The 16,155-nt window shown below is 33.4% G+C and overlaps 1 protein-coding gene across 5 annotated transcripts in view; it reads left to right on the forward strand.

The window, feature by feature from the left end:
• Positions 1 to 16,155, forward strand: part of MCTP2 (multiple C2 and transmembrane domain containing 2) — a 266,381-nt gene that overhangs the window by 44,953 nt on the left and 205,273 nt on the right. The window lies entirely within an intron of this gene.

A 16,155-nucleotide genomic window follows, 5' to 3' on the forward strand; every position in this document is an offset into this window, starting at 1 on the left:
GCAAAATTTGAGTTACAGAATGAGGAAACTGGAATCACCTTCCCCAATACCAATCCTTCTTGAACCTATTTCCTCTCCTATCACTGCAAAGTTAGAGAAAAAAGGTTAATTTTCTCTAAGATCATGCTTATCTCTAGTTCCTATGATCCTTTGATAAAAGGAGTAAGATAATTTGGCAATTCATTTAAACTAATATTTACCATATCAAAACACTTCACCAGGTACCATAGATGTCAAAAATGAAGCATAGCACAGAACTTAAGTTCAAACTAATCATTATCTAAATATGAAGAGAGAATAAAATGACATGATGAAAGAGTAGATTAGGAAGTTGTTAAAAGTTGTTACAATAAGAAAATTGTCACTGATCATGCTAAACATGACCTGTAGTCTCATATCAAATATTTTTGAGCACCTAGTATGAGTAATGCTCAAATATATACAGTATATAAAATGCATGCTCTTTGATTGTTTCTCATGAAGAACATATTAGGATCAGCTCCCTTTTCTCATTTTTACACTACTTGACCTTGGCAGCATTTAGCACCATTACAACCATTCCTTCCCAATCTGATAATGTCTTCCCTTGATTTCTATGTCACTTGGAAGAGCAACATTCTCCTCCTATCACTATGAATACTTACCTCTTTATCTATCTCCTTTTTTCTATGCATCACCTAAATATAGGCATTTTTAAAGGTCCTATCCTTTATTGTCTTCTCTTTATATTTTCTCTATAAGTGATATCATCCACTTTCTTTCTTTCTTTTTTTTTGCAAGGCAAGTAGGGTTAAGTGGCTTATCCAAGGCCACACAGCTAAGTAATTATTAAGTGTCTGAGATCGGATTTGAACCCAGGTACTCCTGACTCCAAGGCCAGTGCTTTATCCACTGCACCACCTAGCCGCCCCTAATCATTAACTTTCACTGGTTCAGCCATTACCTCCGAATTTTTCTCTCAATGCCAGTCTCTCTCCTCTGAGTTTTCTGTTAAGTATTTTCAACTTCCTGGTAAATATTTTCTTCTATAAATTCTACCTAATGATGTACAAAGCTAAAACAATTCAACATATCTGAAACAAAGTTCTCACCCTCCCCTTGACTGGTTTTCTATTCTCTATCTGACTTCTTTTTTTAGCACTATCATTCTCTCAATTACTGAGGTTTGAGATCTTGAAATCACAGTTGATTTTTACCTTTGTTTTCCACAATCAGTTACTGAATCCTGTCAGTCCTATAATTGATTTCTTCCTCCTATTTCTCCTATTTTTGTTAATCTTATTGACACCTTCATAGTTCAAACCTTCTAGCTTTTTCCTGAACCTCTCTTTCTTGTAATTTTTGAGACATTTACCTAACTAGTTCCCCTAATTCCCAAATCTCTCAACCCTTCCTTTATCCTGTCTATTAATCATTCTAAAATATATTTGTGATCATTTCAGTTTCCTTGGTCAGAAATTTTCAGTGATTCCCCATTGTCTACTGTGTAAAATCTAAACAATTTATCCTGGAGTTAATAATCTGGCCCTAACTTTTCTACTTTTATCTCAGATTATGTTTCACTTTTATTGTCCCCTATGCATCAATTTAACTGTTCAAGTGTAGAATGCTCCTTGCTTTTCTTTTTCCAAAATGTTGTTTGAGGGGCGGCTAGGTGGTACAGTGGATAGATCACTGGCCCTGGAGTCAGGAGAACCTGAGTTCAAATCTGGTCTCAGACACTTAATAATTCCCTAGCTGTGTGACCTTGGGCAAGTCATTTAACCCCAGTGCCTTCCAAAAACCTAAAAGTATATAGTCCTTTGTGGTCCTCTAAACCAAAACGTTTGTATCCATTTTTCTCTGCCTAGAATTCTTTCCTTATTTTCCTTTGCTCCTCCATTCCCTTTCCCTATAGCTTCCTATTAGATTCCTATTCATTCTTAAAGTTTTATTTTAATTGCCTCCTCTTTAATGAAACTTCTGTGAATTTTAAGCAATCTCTTTTTTCAGAACTCTAGTACTATGTGACGATGATGATGATGATTAAGGTTATCATCATTTATATCAATTTTTAAGGTATGAAATACTTTATAAATATTATTTGATTTGATTCTTACAAGCATGGGAAGTAGGTGCTTTTATTGCCCTCATTTATAGATGAGGAAGCTATGTTCTAACCACTGCACTCCCTGATGACATTTAGCTATTCTTTTCTGTCATAATTATTTGTGTATATGCTAAATTTCCATTTTCTCTTAGGACTAGAACCTTATTATTTTTTCTCATTCCTTTGTTAAATCATGCCAATGTAGCATGTTACAAATTACATGTTAAAATTAGATTTTATTACATTAAAAATCATTTTACTCCATCCTTTCTAGAAAATAGGACAGATCTGGTAGCACTTTCTAATAACTGAACATATTTACTAAAGTATCTTTAAAGGACTTCTATTCTTGCCAGGTACAATCATTACAATTTCTTCATCTTTTCTGATAGATCAGAAATTTTTTTTTTACTTTTTGCAAGGCAGTGGGGTTAAGTGGTTGCCCAAGACCCCACAGCTAGGTAATTATTAAGTGTCTGAGGACGGATTTGAACTCAAGTAATCCTGATTCTAGGGCCAGTGCTCTACCTACTGAGCCACCTAGCTGCCCCCAGATCAGAAATTCTTAACATAAGGTCTACAAATCTCTAAGGTATCTATCCTTAGATAGGTTTTGGGGAGGAGGTCTTTGAACTTGGTTAGGGACAGAAAAATTCTCTAGCATGGTAAATGCACTCATTTACATAAATACATATTAAAAAGTGAAATTATATCTTTATTTCACTACTGTCATGGTGAAATTTAGCATTTCTCTTTGTTTTAAAATAGTATAATATGGAGGGGTCCTTATACTTCATCAGATTGATAAAGTGGTTAAAGATTCGAGAAAAAAGATAAATCCCCATGCTTGAGCTTATTTTTAAAATTTATATCAATTTAATTTGTATGCCTCTGCAACTTCTAAATTCTTATTATTCTTCTGAAATTAAATAGTCCAACCTTAGATATTGTAATCTTCCATTGGTCTGACTGTTTCCAAATAGAATTGTAAAATTGCTTTGCAATTTCTCCACTGACTTTTTTAGTTGAGTCATTTTTCAATCCTATGCAACTCTTTATGACCACATTTGGGGTTTTCTTGGCCAGGATACTGGGGTGGTTGTTCAAGAGCAAATTTCATAAACATTTTCTTTACATATATGCAAACAGGATTGCAATTTTCATTTCTTCTTTTCATTTTGTTTTTCTTTTAAGGGCCAACAGCTTTCTATCTCTTAAGATCCTAAGTATTACTTGGACAAAGATAGTTAACACGCATTTATTAACTGCTTACTATGTAATGGGAAGTATGATGACTTCTCTGAAAGAAGATTCTACAAGATAGTGATGTCCCTGTGTAGTGGACTTCAGATAGTTCCTGATTTGCAGACTAACCATAAAGTCCAAAGCACAACTTCTCCCTGCCCCCTACTTTGTCATTCAAATGACCTAGAGTCACTTTTATCTCAGGCAAATTTTTTTCAAGTTATCATTCTCTAACTCTACTAGACAATTTTTTCCCCTTAAATGACAGGTTGATATTGTTTGCCTTTCCTACTCTGTCCTGCCTGCAAATCAAAGATGAAAAAATACGAGAAAAGGGCAAGAAATATGTTGAACTGAAGATATTTACTCCTAGACTATTTCCAGAGGAATTTCTTATAGATTTATTTCCCTGGAGATGTGTTTTTCATCTTTGCCACAACTACAATCTGATGTCATGGCATGGATGAAATTCTAAAGGCTCAACTAATAGAATGTGAGCTTTCATAGACTTCAAGGATGGGAGGAGTAGATATCTATGATATGATAGCCTAAGTTTAGGGAGACCACTTCAGAAGGTGACGTGTGCATGAATGCATTCATACATGCATGTCTCTGCCTATGTATGTGTGTATACATATACACATATATTCTTATATCTATTATATATAGGTATATATATACACATGCATGCAAATATACATACACATGTTTTATTATGTTCTTGGCTCAATTTTTGACTCTCTAGTTGTTGCTCTTTGTGGTCAACTGTCTTAACCATCAAACTACTCAGTTCCTTGGACTTTCTGACCCTGGAATAATCCTTCACAAGGCCCATATTCTTTTCTCCTGGTGCATTCTTTCTGTGGCTTCCTTTCTTCATTCCTCTATTTTCAGTTCCTTTTTTAATATGTTTCATTTGCCATTAGAATATAAGATTCTTCTTAAGTGATGTTTTATTTTTCCAAATTTTTCAACTTTTATCCATATGCCTATGTATATATTTTAAGTTACAAAATTCCTTTCCACCTTCCCATTATCAGATTCTGAAGGATTATTTTGTTTAGTTTTGTTTTTCTTCCTCTGAATGGGGATAGCATTGGTCACAGCCAATCTCCCAGGTTTGTCCTAGCTCTCTGAACCGTTGAGAGGAGCTGCTTCCATCAAGGCTGATCATCTCACAATGTTGTTATTAATGTGTGCATTGTCCTCTTCATTCTGCTCCCTTCACTCAGCATCATGTCCTGTAAGTCATTCCATGGTCCTCTAGAGTCCAATCATTTATGTATTTTTTATAAAACAATAGTTAGAATGTAAGATTCTTAAGAAGCTGTCTTTCTTTTTTTAAATTTCTATTTGTATTCTCAGTGTTTAATATAATGTCTTGAACACAATAAGAACTTAATATGTACTTGTTGCTTGCATTGCCTACATATCCAATGGATCATAAAAGAAGCAAAAAAATCAGAGGAAAACTACAGAATGAATTGTATTGCTTCATTTGAGAATTGTTAAAAATATAATTACCTAAGTGACTATAATGTTTACAAGGAAGATGAAAGAAGGCAAGGATTTATCATAAATTCATTAAGATAAAGAAAGACACTGAAAATGTAATAAAGTGCAATAAAGCAACATTTCACCCCACTGCAATACTTGGGTGAATAGGGCTGTTGTTGATATTTGAAATGAAATTTTTATAAAAATGATGCCATTGGAGTAGACATTAACAACAACATTGTGAGATGATGCACCTTGATGGAAGCTGCTCCTCTCAACGGTTCAGAGAGCTAGGTCAACCCTGGGAGAACGGCTATGGGCAATGTTATCTCCATACAGAGGAAGAAAAACAAAACAAAACAAAAAAAGAAAAGCCAACTCTTCAGAATCTGATGACCACTTTATAAAAATTATCACTTAACAAATTAAAGCATCTCTGAGGTACCACCTCACATCTCTCTGCCTAATATGATCAGAAAGAACAATGATCAATGTTGGAAGGGATGTGGGAAATCTCGGACACTAATACATTGTTAGTGGAGCTGTGAATTCATCTAACCTTTCTGGAGAGTAGTTTGGAACCACATCCAAAGGGCAACAAAAATGTGCATACCCTTTGATCCAGCAATACCACTATTGGGTCTATACCTTGAAGAGATTATGAAAGAGGGTAAAAACATCACTTGTACAAAAATATTCATAGCAGCCTTGTTTGTGGTGGTGAAAAATTGGAAATTAAGTAAATGCCCTTCAGTTGGGGGAATGGTTTAACAAAATGTGGTATATATATATGTATGTCATGGAGCACTATTGTTCTATTAGAAACCAGGAGGGATGGGAATTAAGGGAAGCCTTGAGGGATTTGCATGAACTGATGCTGAGCGAGATGAGTAGAACCAGAAAAACATTGTACATCCTAGCAGCAACATGGGGGTGATGATCAACCTTGATGGTCTTGCTCATTCCATTAGTGCAACAATGAGGGAGAATTTGGGGTGTTCTGTGATGGAGAATATCATCTGTATCCAGAGAAAGAATTGTAGAGTTTGATCAAAGACCAAGGACTATTACTTTTAATTTAGGAAAAAAAACTGATATCTTATTATATAACCTTGGTATCTCCTATACTTGGTTTTTCTTCCTTAAAGATATGATTTCTCTCTCATCACATTTAATCTGGATCAATGTATACCATGGAAACAATGTAAAGACTGGCAAATTGCCTATTGTGGGGAGGTGGGGCTGGGAAGTAAGATTAGGGGAAATATTATAAAACTCAAAATAAATAAAAGCTTTAAAATAAAAATATATCATTAATCTCTTTCCATTAATACTAATTTCTCACCTCAAAAATTACTAATATTTAAATATGTTTATCCAAAATATGTATGTAAAATGCTAACCTGACCTTTTTGCCTCTGAGGGAAGGGGGATGAGAAGGGAGGATGGAAGAAAATTTTGAAACTTAAAAATATACATGTACATATACATGAAAATAAATAAATCAATTTAAAAAATGATGCTATTGGAATGGGATTCATTAGAAAGTCCAGAATTGTCAAATACTGGAGAAGAGTCAGCTGTTACACAAATGTATATTTTAAAAAAAATTTTTATTGGCAGTGATTTGTAATTTGACAGAAATTATATATATATATATATATATATATATATATATATATATATATATATATATATATATATATATACCATTTAATCTAATGAATACATCACAATTTTCTCCAGGTTAATACACCTTACAAATAATTGGCCAGCCTCTACTTGAAGACCTCCACGGTAGTGGAAAACATTACCTCTTAAGATATACCATTTAACTTTTGAGCAAATCTTGATTTCACAGTTGTTTTATGCAATTGCAATGCTTTCTTAACCACCAAAGACGTCTTGGAATGTGGGTAGAAAGGTTTCTCACAATGTCAGTTATTAGACATTCCTCTTTAACTGCCCTTGGCTACAGAAAAGTATTTTCAGTGTCTCTACTTGAGTTCCCAGAAACATGTCTATTTAGAACTCTCATATGGTTGAGAGACAAGGATCACCTAATCACAGAATTTCAGAGTTGGAAGAGATTTCAGTGAACATCTACTTGATTAATACTCAAAAAAAGAATGTCCACTGCAACATATCTGACAGCTGGTCATGCAGACTATTATAAAGGCCAAGAAGGCCATAAAGGCCACTTGCAGAAATCTCAAGGAAAACCAATCATTCTCTCAGAGATTCAAAGTGATAGAATGTTGGTTTGTTGAAAGCACAAACCAGCCCATTTAAAGTATGGCAGATTTTTCTCTGTTATGAGTAACTTTTTATTTGGAAGTTGCATGCCTTTGTATATCTTTGTATTAATATAAGATAATGGATGATAGAATCAAGATCCAAAATGATTATGACAGACTAGAATATTTAACTCTTTCTAATAAGTTTCAATTAACTGGTATAAATTAATCTCAAAATTTATTTAAAAAATCATCTTGATGAACATATAATGGCAGAGGCATGCATGTTTAAAAAATATTTTTTTCTGAAAAAGAAAATCTGGTGACTTTGGTGATCTGAAAGGTCAATTATAGTTGATCCTGTGCTATGATACCTAAAAAGCTAAATAGAGCTGGGCTGCATTAAGAGATATTGGCATAGGGGTGGCTAGGTGGCGTAGTGGATAAAGCACCGGCCCTGGAGTCAGGAGTACCTGGGTTCAAATCCGGTCTCAGACACTTAATAATTACCTAGCTGTGTGGCCTTGGGCAAACCACTTAACCCCATTTGCCTTGCAAAAAAAAACCCCTAAAAAAAAGAGATATTGGCATAGATTCCATTTACTCTTATCAGGAGTATTATATTTAGTTTTGGTGACCACAGTTTAAGAGTAGAGAACATCAGAAGTCAACCAGGAAAGTTAAAGATCTCAAATCATATGGAAATTGAAGGAATTGTGAATGGTTAACTTGGAGAAGAGAAGATTCCAGTAGGCATTATAACTTAAAAGTCAAATATTTAAAGGGCTATTTTGTGGATTAGTTTTGTTTCATCTAGAATTAGACAACATGAGTTAAGAGCAGTGCTTAGAAACAAACAAGAAGGAAAAAAATTTGATAACATTTAAAATGGTCTGCATGATCATCTGTCAGGTGGACATGCTTTTCTGTGTATTAGTTAGGATAGATGACCACTGAAGTACCTTCCAACTTTGAAGTTCTGAAATAAGGTGCACCATAAATGTCTCTGAATGTAGGGCAGTAATTTTTGTTGTTGCTATTGATTCCATTGCACATTTTGAATAGGCTATGAAATGGTTTCAGGCACATTACTTGATTTCTAGACTTAAAGCTTATGTCTTTGTGAGGGCAGACAGATATTTTGAAAAGAAAATAAATGTTCCCCATTATAACGGATGTGGTTAAGCGGCATTTCATTCAACAGGCATTTATTGAACATCAAGTATATGCACAGGACTCTGCTAATCAATATAAAGGTTCAAAAGATGAATATTGCATCATGGTGGTAACTCTTTAAGATTATAAATTGCAGATAAGCATTTGGCTTACATTCCCCATCTAGAAATTCTCTACACTAATGCAACACAGATTCAGTTCTTGTTCTATCTAAACTAGATAATAATAAAGGAAATAAGATTGTAACCTTCAAGTATTTATAGATGGGAAACAAAAGAATGACTGAAATTATATAAGGATTGATATTTTTGCTTCAGTACAAATAACTAGAGCTTCCCAATGATGGAATGCTCTAATTTGGATAACAAAGAACTTCCCAGAATGGCAAATGAATCAGTAGTCCTTTGGGGATAGAACAGCTTCTTCACATTGTTAGATATTGTCCCAAATGACATTTTAAGATCCCTTGCAGCTCTAAGTCTGATCCTCTACTTCTTCATAAACCATTACCAGTGGCTATGTCTGGTCTCTCTCAGAGCTCCTGCTCACAGAGAAATTTCTTGTGAGAGCTATACATTCTTTGTCAGTTAGAATCTTTGATTTTTGTCAAGGATTTGAATGTTTATGCAGAGATTACATTGTTCACATTTTTAATTTGAGTCTTCTGGTATTGAATGTACTGTTCTTCAGTTCATTTCTCCCCGGTGCTCTAGGCAGGATCATGACTAATTCTGTTTAATTGAATTTTCTTGGACATGTTTGCTAGCCTGTATTTGGGATATTTTAGACTCTAATGAGATTTGCTTTTTCTGTTTGACCTTGTTTGTTTTTCTTCACTTGTTTGTGGTAAAGCACTATTGAGAACAATTAGTCTTCCACCAAATATCATCCTCTGAATCTTTGGGATTTTGATAGTTTTATTTTCATTTGTGTTTAACAAGTTCTTGGTCACAGAAACAGGTTGGAGGACCTGTAAAATTTTAGAAACTTTTTCATTACACTTGACACATTTGGATTTGAGGACCAGAAAGCTAATTTTAATGACCCAGTATGACTTGAGATGAAGTAGGACAAAGAATTTTCTCCATGATCTCTAAACATATTTTTGTCCTATAATCCTGACCACTTTCCTTGACTATATAACATATTTTGAGGAGAGAAAGCAAAAGTTATGAAGAATGGAGAATTTAAAATGGAAAATAGGTATGTTCTTCAGTGATGTATTTGGGAAAAGTAATAGGTAATTAAATTGCCAAGAGAAGATGTGGATGTTCCTTCATAACCAACTGAAATGTTAACCTTTGGCAAGCTAGGCCAAGTTGGATATTTAAGACTGGAATTCCTGGGCTAACTTCTTGAGCTCATCATGAAAGAATGACTGAAAAATGATTTATCAAGAATTCACAATGTGCATATTAAATTATTAGAATACAAATAAGAAACATTAACTGCATTATTCTAATGGAAAAGACAGAAAATATAGAGTAGTAGTGCCCAGAAAAGGGAACATTGTTCTGCAGTCAGGGAACATGAGTTGATCCATAGGACAGCTGATTGACATGTCTCTTACAAATCAGTGATAGTATTGATTTGATTATTAATCCTAGAGCAGGAAATAAAAAAATGTTATTTCTCCTAAACTGAATGGGATGTGAGACATGATCTGCTGTGTATCAAATTGGGTGTGCGCTCAGTGAATTTGACTCACTTAGGACTGCTCTATAGGTGTCCCATCACTGAGTGGATTAATTTCCTTAGGGGCAGGAGACATAATTTTTACACTTTCAAACTGAGGGGAGCTATTCCACGTGGGGAGAAAGAATCAAATAACTTGAATATCAGCTTTTCAAGTCAACATTGCTTGATTTTTACTACGGTGGCTAGGGACTGTTTGATAAACCAAATTTCTGAATTCTATGTTCATATGAATTTATAAGAAAACATCACCAGAAATTCATGACTCGTCAGGTTCACAGGATGCTCTGTTTCTGAATGATAAGTCTATTTAAGGAAACAATCAAAAAGTTGTTTCAAAACAAGATATCATAAAAAGGAAACCAGATGTTGCCAAAAGTATCTATACTTGTAGTTAATATAACAGTGAGTTATACTTCCTTAGTTTAGGGATATTTTTGTCTTAAAGACATGGGAAAGTTATGCAGATTTGAAATGTTTTTTGCTGGTCTTTATACAGAATCCAGTAAGTATGATAGAGAGTGACTGTTCTTTTACTTCTTTTACTGCATCATTACCTTTTGATGGATTATGGTTGCCAAGATTGTGACTTAGTCTTCATTAATTCTTTTGTGATAATTTCTCTCATATAGGACCTCTAAACTATGAGAAAATTAAAATTACAATTTTTAATGGATATTACATCTAATTTCATTTATTATTTTGGGGATTCTTCTAAAATATTGGTATATATATATATATATATATATATATATATATATATTTATTTGTATTATTTCTTAGTTTCTGGGATCCTATCCCATCTTAACCCTTGAATCTTTAGCTCCAAGAAAAAGTGTAATATAATGAAATGCATATTGAATTGAGAAATGGAAAACATAAACCTATTTTAATATTGAATATGTTTACTTTTTAAAAATATTTAGTTTTTAATGTTCAGTTCCAAATTATCTCCCTTCTCTAGCCCCTCTCCCAGGCATTGAAAAGACAAGCAATATGGTACCCTTTCTATATGTGGTTATGCAAAACATATATCCACCTTAGCAAAAAAAAAAGCAAGAAAAGTAATGTGAAAAAAATTTTCTTCAGTTTGTACTTAACAGTTTTTAATACTTAGGGGCAGCTAAGTGGTGCAGGGGATGGAGCACCACCCCTGGAGTAAGGAGTACCTGAGTTCAAATCCTGCCTCAGACACTTAATAATTACCTAGCGGTGTGACCCCATTGGGCAAGACACAACCCTATTGCCTTGCAAAAGATAAATGAATAAATAAATAAATAAATAAATAAACAGTTTTCAATTCTCTCTCTGGAGGTGGCTAGCATTTTTCATTATAGCTTCTTTAGTTTATTTTTTTTAATAAAATTAACCATAGGTTTATCTATTTAAAAACAATAAAACTAACTTCTAGTTCATTTTTAAATTTTTTTTAAATTTTTAACATTTTCAATTTTATTAATTTCTCCTTTGGTTTTTAGGGCCTCCATTTTAGTATTTAATTGGAGGTTTTAAATTTGCTCTTTTTTTCTAGTTTTTAATTATATATTCAATTAATTTATATAAGCAACTCGAATGAAACTTTGAATTGAGAGGTTCATGAATCAAAAATTAGACTTGAGTTTGTTTTTTCTTGTCTCTGAGGTAAGTTCTTTATCTACCTAACCTCATATAAGTGTGTGTGTGTGTGTGTGTGTGTGTGTGCATTAATATGTGTATATAACAAGGTAAACATATTTTCTTATGGAATGCAGGGTGACAGACTAGATGACGTAGTGTTGGATGGATAGATGAACAAATGCTATATTTGGCATCAAGATTTCCTTGGTTCTGATCCACATTCTTCTATTTACTATTTTTGAGACTTCATATGATCAATTTAGCTTCTTTAAGTCTCAGTTTCCTCATATTTAAAATAACTATTTTCTAGATTTCCTCTGGAATCATATCTAACATAAATCTATAATTCTGTGGTGGTCTATGTAAATGCATGGCATGCAGGTTTGTTCTGAGCTCACATGGACTGGGATCAATCTTTGTGGCTTCTGAATAATGCATTAACTATCCTCCTTTGATCACCTTTCAAATGTAGCTTCTGTGATCAATCCTGGGAATATTAGAAATTTAGGGGAAGGTCATGTTTTTCTGCTACTTCTTCCTGTCCAAACAGTGAAACTTATAAAATAATTAAGGAAATTGTTGACCAATAATAAGAATTAAAATAGCAAATGAACAAAAATGACTCAAGTCTTTGATTTCCCTTTCTCTTAATTTTCCTTCTACTTAAGCAGTTCATTTGAAGTTCTTATATGTTTCACCTCCTATTTTTGAAGCTTTACCTTTCTCTTCTTGCCCCTACTATCATCACTGTTATTGTGTTTTATATTCCTCCCTACTTTCCAACCCTCTTCAATCTATTTCACCAGCAAAATTACTATAGCAAGTTCTTTTCTGCTATAACTATCATTAGACACATAGAATAGATTAGGATCATAAAATTTTGTTGTTGAGTCATTTCAGTCATCTTTAACTTTATGATTCCATTTTGGTAAAGATGCTGATTTGCCATTTCCTTCTCTAGCATGATTAACAGAAGAGAAACCGAGGCAAACAGGATTAAATGTCTTATTCAGGGCCACACCACTGGTGTGTGAGGCCAGATAAACTTAGGAGGATGATTCTTCTTGATTCTAAGCTCAGTCCTCTATCCACTGTGCTACCTAACTGCCACCAGGAAGATAATTACTCTCAAATAATGGTTTTTAGGTACAATGTTCAAGGAAAACCTTAATTACATGAGACTGTAGAGATTGCCAAACTTTTAAGCTTCAAGGGCATGTCTTAAATTCAACTCCAAAAGTGTTGTCTCTAAATATGGCAAATAGGAAGCACATCACAAATGTATAAATTAGTAATTGAATGAATGACCATATGTGCCAAACACTAGGAATACAAATTCAATACTAATGACATTCCTTGCCCTCCAGTAGTTTTTAATCTAATGAAAGGGCAGAGACTATATGTATAGGAGAGTAATGGTTAGCATGCCCTTTCCAAAAACCATCACAGTTGGTCCTGGATTTGATTATGTTTCAAGAAAGATGGTGTTATTCTCTATGGCATGGCAAATGTTTAGGATTTAGGCCAGGGACTGAAGTGAAGCTTGTCCAGAACCAGATCTAAATGTAATAGGAGACTATGGCAATCACCAATTTTAATAAGACTGGCATAAAGGATTAAGTCCTCCATAGATTGGTTTCTTTGCTTTTTGCAGTTATCATTGAGTCTGTCTAATGTCTATACTGACTTTCACTCATCCATAGCTAATTATTACCTGCTAGATACTTCCTCTTGTTTGTTCCATTATAATCTCAAGTTCAATACAGTCAACAGAACAGAACAGATATCTCTCCCAAGAGATCCCCTCTCCAAACTTCCCTATTTCTGTGATGGACACTATCATCTTTCCAGTCAGATTCATTGCCTTTGAATCTTTTACAATATTCCCCTCTCCTATATAAAAACAGGTGTCAAGTTTTGTCTATTCTACAATCACAGTTTCTCTATTATCTCTTGTCTTTTATCTCTAGCCAAATATCTAGTTTGGAACTTCATTGCTTTTTAACAAGGGTTATTGTTATAGTTTCCTTATTGGTCTCATTTTAGTTTCTCTCTTCTTTAACCTGGAATCCATATGGTTGTCAAAGTAATCTTCCTAAGGCATAAGTCTGACTATGTCACTTCCCAGTTCAAAAATCTTTAGTCTTTCCCTAGAGACTGTAGGATTATGTTTTAGGTTTTCAGCCTGACACAAAATCCTTCTCAGTCTGACTCCTAGATGTGTATATATACATACATACATACATACATACATATATATATACATCCTGTTATATTATAAAATCAGTCCTTTCAAACTTATTTTATATTACCTACCTTTATAAAATTTACCTTCCACTCAAACTGGATTACCAGCTATTGCCAGAATTCTACCTATATTCTGCTATCTCCATGCCTATGTCTGTCCCTCTGGCCTGCTGCCCCTTACTTCCTAAATTCTATCTCTTAGTATCCTTTATTTCCTTCAAGACACAGTTCTTTAACTAAGTCTTCTGACTTTTCAGTTTTGATGCTTCATTCCTCCTAAAATTTATTTATGTAAATGTAAAATTTCTTGCAGAAAAGACCATTTGATTTTTATCTTTGTGACTCCAGTGCTTAACTCAGTATCTTGTACAAAGAGCTTAATAAATGAATATTGAAGTCATGAGAGTAAGTTTTCATGGCAATCCTAATGGTCTAGGTTATTATGAATTATTTTAGAAATTTTTGAGATCTTTTTAGTTGATGTACTTATTTATTGCAGCTTAAGTGATATGAAAAAGATGTCACTAAAAGATTAATGACAATTATTGTGCTTTTGTTAAAAGATTGTAAATGTAAATTGTAAATAGACTTCAGTTCATGGGGGACCTCCATCTGACTCCAGCAATATATCTAGATTAAAAAATCTTATTCCCATTAAAAAAGAATTTTTTAAAGAAAGAATTTAAATTAATCTGCTTAAGGAAATTGTGCCCTGATCAGAGTTGATTTTGCTTCTTAGGAGTATCTATATTGATTCTAAACTGGTCATTTGAACTAAGAAATCATTACTGCTTTAACATAATGTTGAGAAATTTTGGCTTAGAAATAAAAGCTAATTTATATTAAGAAAAATAGGAGGATTACAGGGTATTGCTGGAGACTGAACTGAATGGCCATGTTTCTCAACTGTTCTCAAGTTTGATAATGGACCTAGCTATCCAATTGTAAAGCTATGCTCTCAAAAATGAAAATATATTTGGTTGTTAGGTGATGTAGTGGAAAGAGTTCTGTTCTTGGAATAAGGAAGATCCAAGTTCAAATCTTCCTCAGACATTTAATATTACTTTATGATTCTTGTGAAGGCCCTTAACCTTTCTCAGACTCAATTGCTTTAACTGTTAAATGAGGATCTATTAAAAAAATCTATGATCATATGTAGATTCTAATTGACCCAGGTAAAATAGGATCTTATCCTAAATATAGTCTGGTGTAATCTAGAATGTATTTCTCTCCTTCCTACTCTTTATAGACACAATTCAGGGTTAAATATATTGAATTCTTTTTTCCCCCCCTCCCAACCCCCTCACCCAAACAGGAGGTAGTACAACTTCTTTGAGCTATTGGTAAATCACCATATCAATATAGGATCCAATTAAAGACAACAAGCTAGATTGTTGGTTAAACAAAGGGAGAGTTGCAATCTTGAGTAATTACTTTACTGTTCTTTCATAGAATTTTTTTTAAATCCAACTTTTTCAAAGCATTTTTACTTGAGGCGAACCTAAGGTAACTGATAATGTGTTCATAGCATTTAAAGTCAGAGATATCTGCTTTACACTTTATTCGTATTATCTCTTTATTCTTATTCTTTTACTATGTCCAAAACAATCTTTCCATTCATGTATATATATATATATATATATATATATATATTTTTTTTTTTTCCATCAACTCTGAGTTAGATAGTAGTATCTTTGGTTACTATTTTAAAGATTTTTGAGGCTTTTTTCCCTTCTCTTAGGCTAGTTGATTGCAGTCAGCTTAGAAAACTATACTTTTAAAGCTGTAATAAATGAGGCTTCTTCCATTAAGTGACTTGGCTCAGGAGTCAGCCAGGTAAAGATCTTGATTGCTTTTGGGGAGCTTGGCAACCTAGTATAGTCTTCTAAATTCAATAAATGAAAGCCATGGTTTGCCAGATAATGTGGTACAAATGCTCTAGCCTAAGGGAAATACTTTACTTTTCTAGTGCATGATTACATTTGAACTTGTAAGGTTGTTCAATTATGTTTTCCATAGTAAAGGAAAACAGACCCTTAAATTTTTTTTCAAGCATATTTTGGGAGGAGTGCAGACAGATATTTTGTCATATGTTAAGATTTTCTTTTAAACTAATGTTCTGAGGGAAGAGACCATGAGCCACAAAGATAGGCTGAGAATAGGCTAAAAACAAGGACTCTGACTAATGAACCTATCAGATTATTTGCGCTCTCAGGAAAATGACTTGAAAATAGTTTAGGAAAAATGTCTTAAATGAAGAATAAAATATATTGAAAAACTAGGATTGGCAGTTTCTTTCCTTTCAGTCCCATTTATTTTATATGTAATTTGGATTCATCAATTCTAATTTGC

This window comes from Macrotis lagotis, chromosome 4 (genome assembly GCF_037893015.1).
Source record: "Macrotis lagotis isolate mMagLag1 chromosome 4, bilby.v1.9.chrom.fasta, whole genome shotgun sequence".
NCBI classification, from domain to species: Eukaryota; Metazoa; Chordata; class Mammalia; order Peramelemorphia; family Peramelidae; genus Macrotis; species Macrotis lagotis.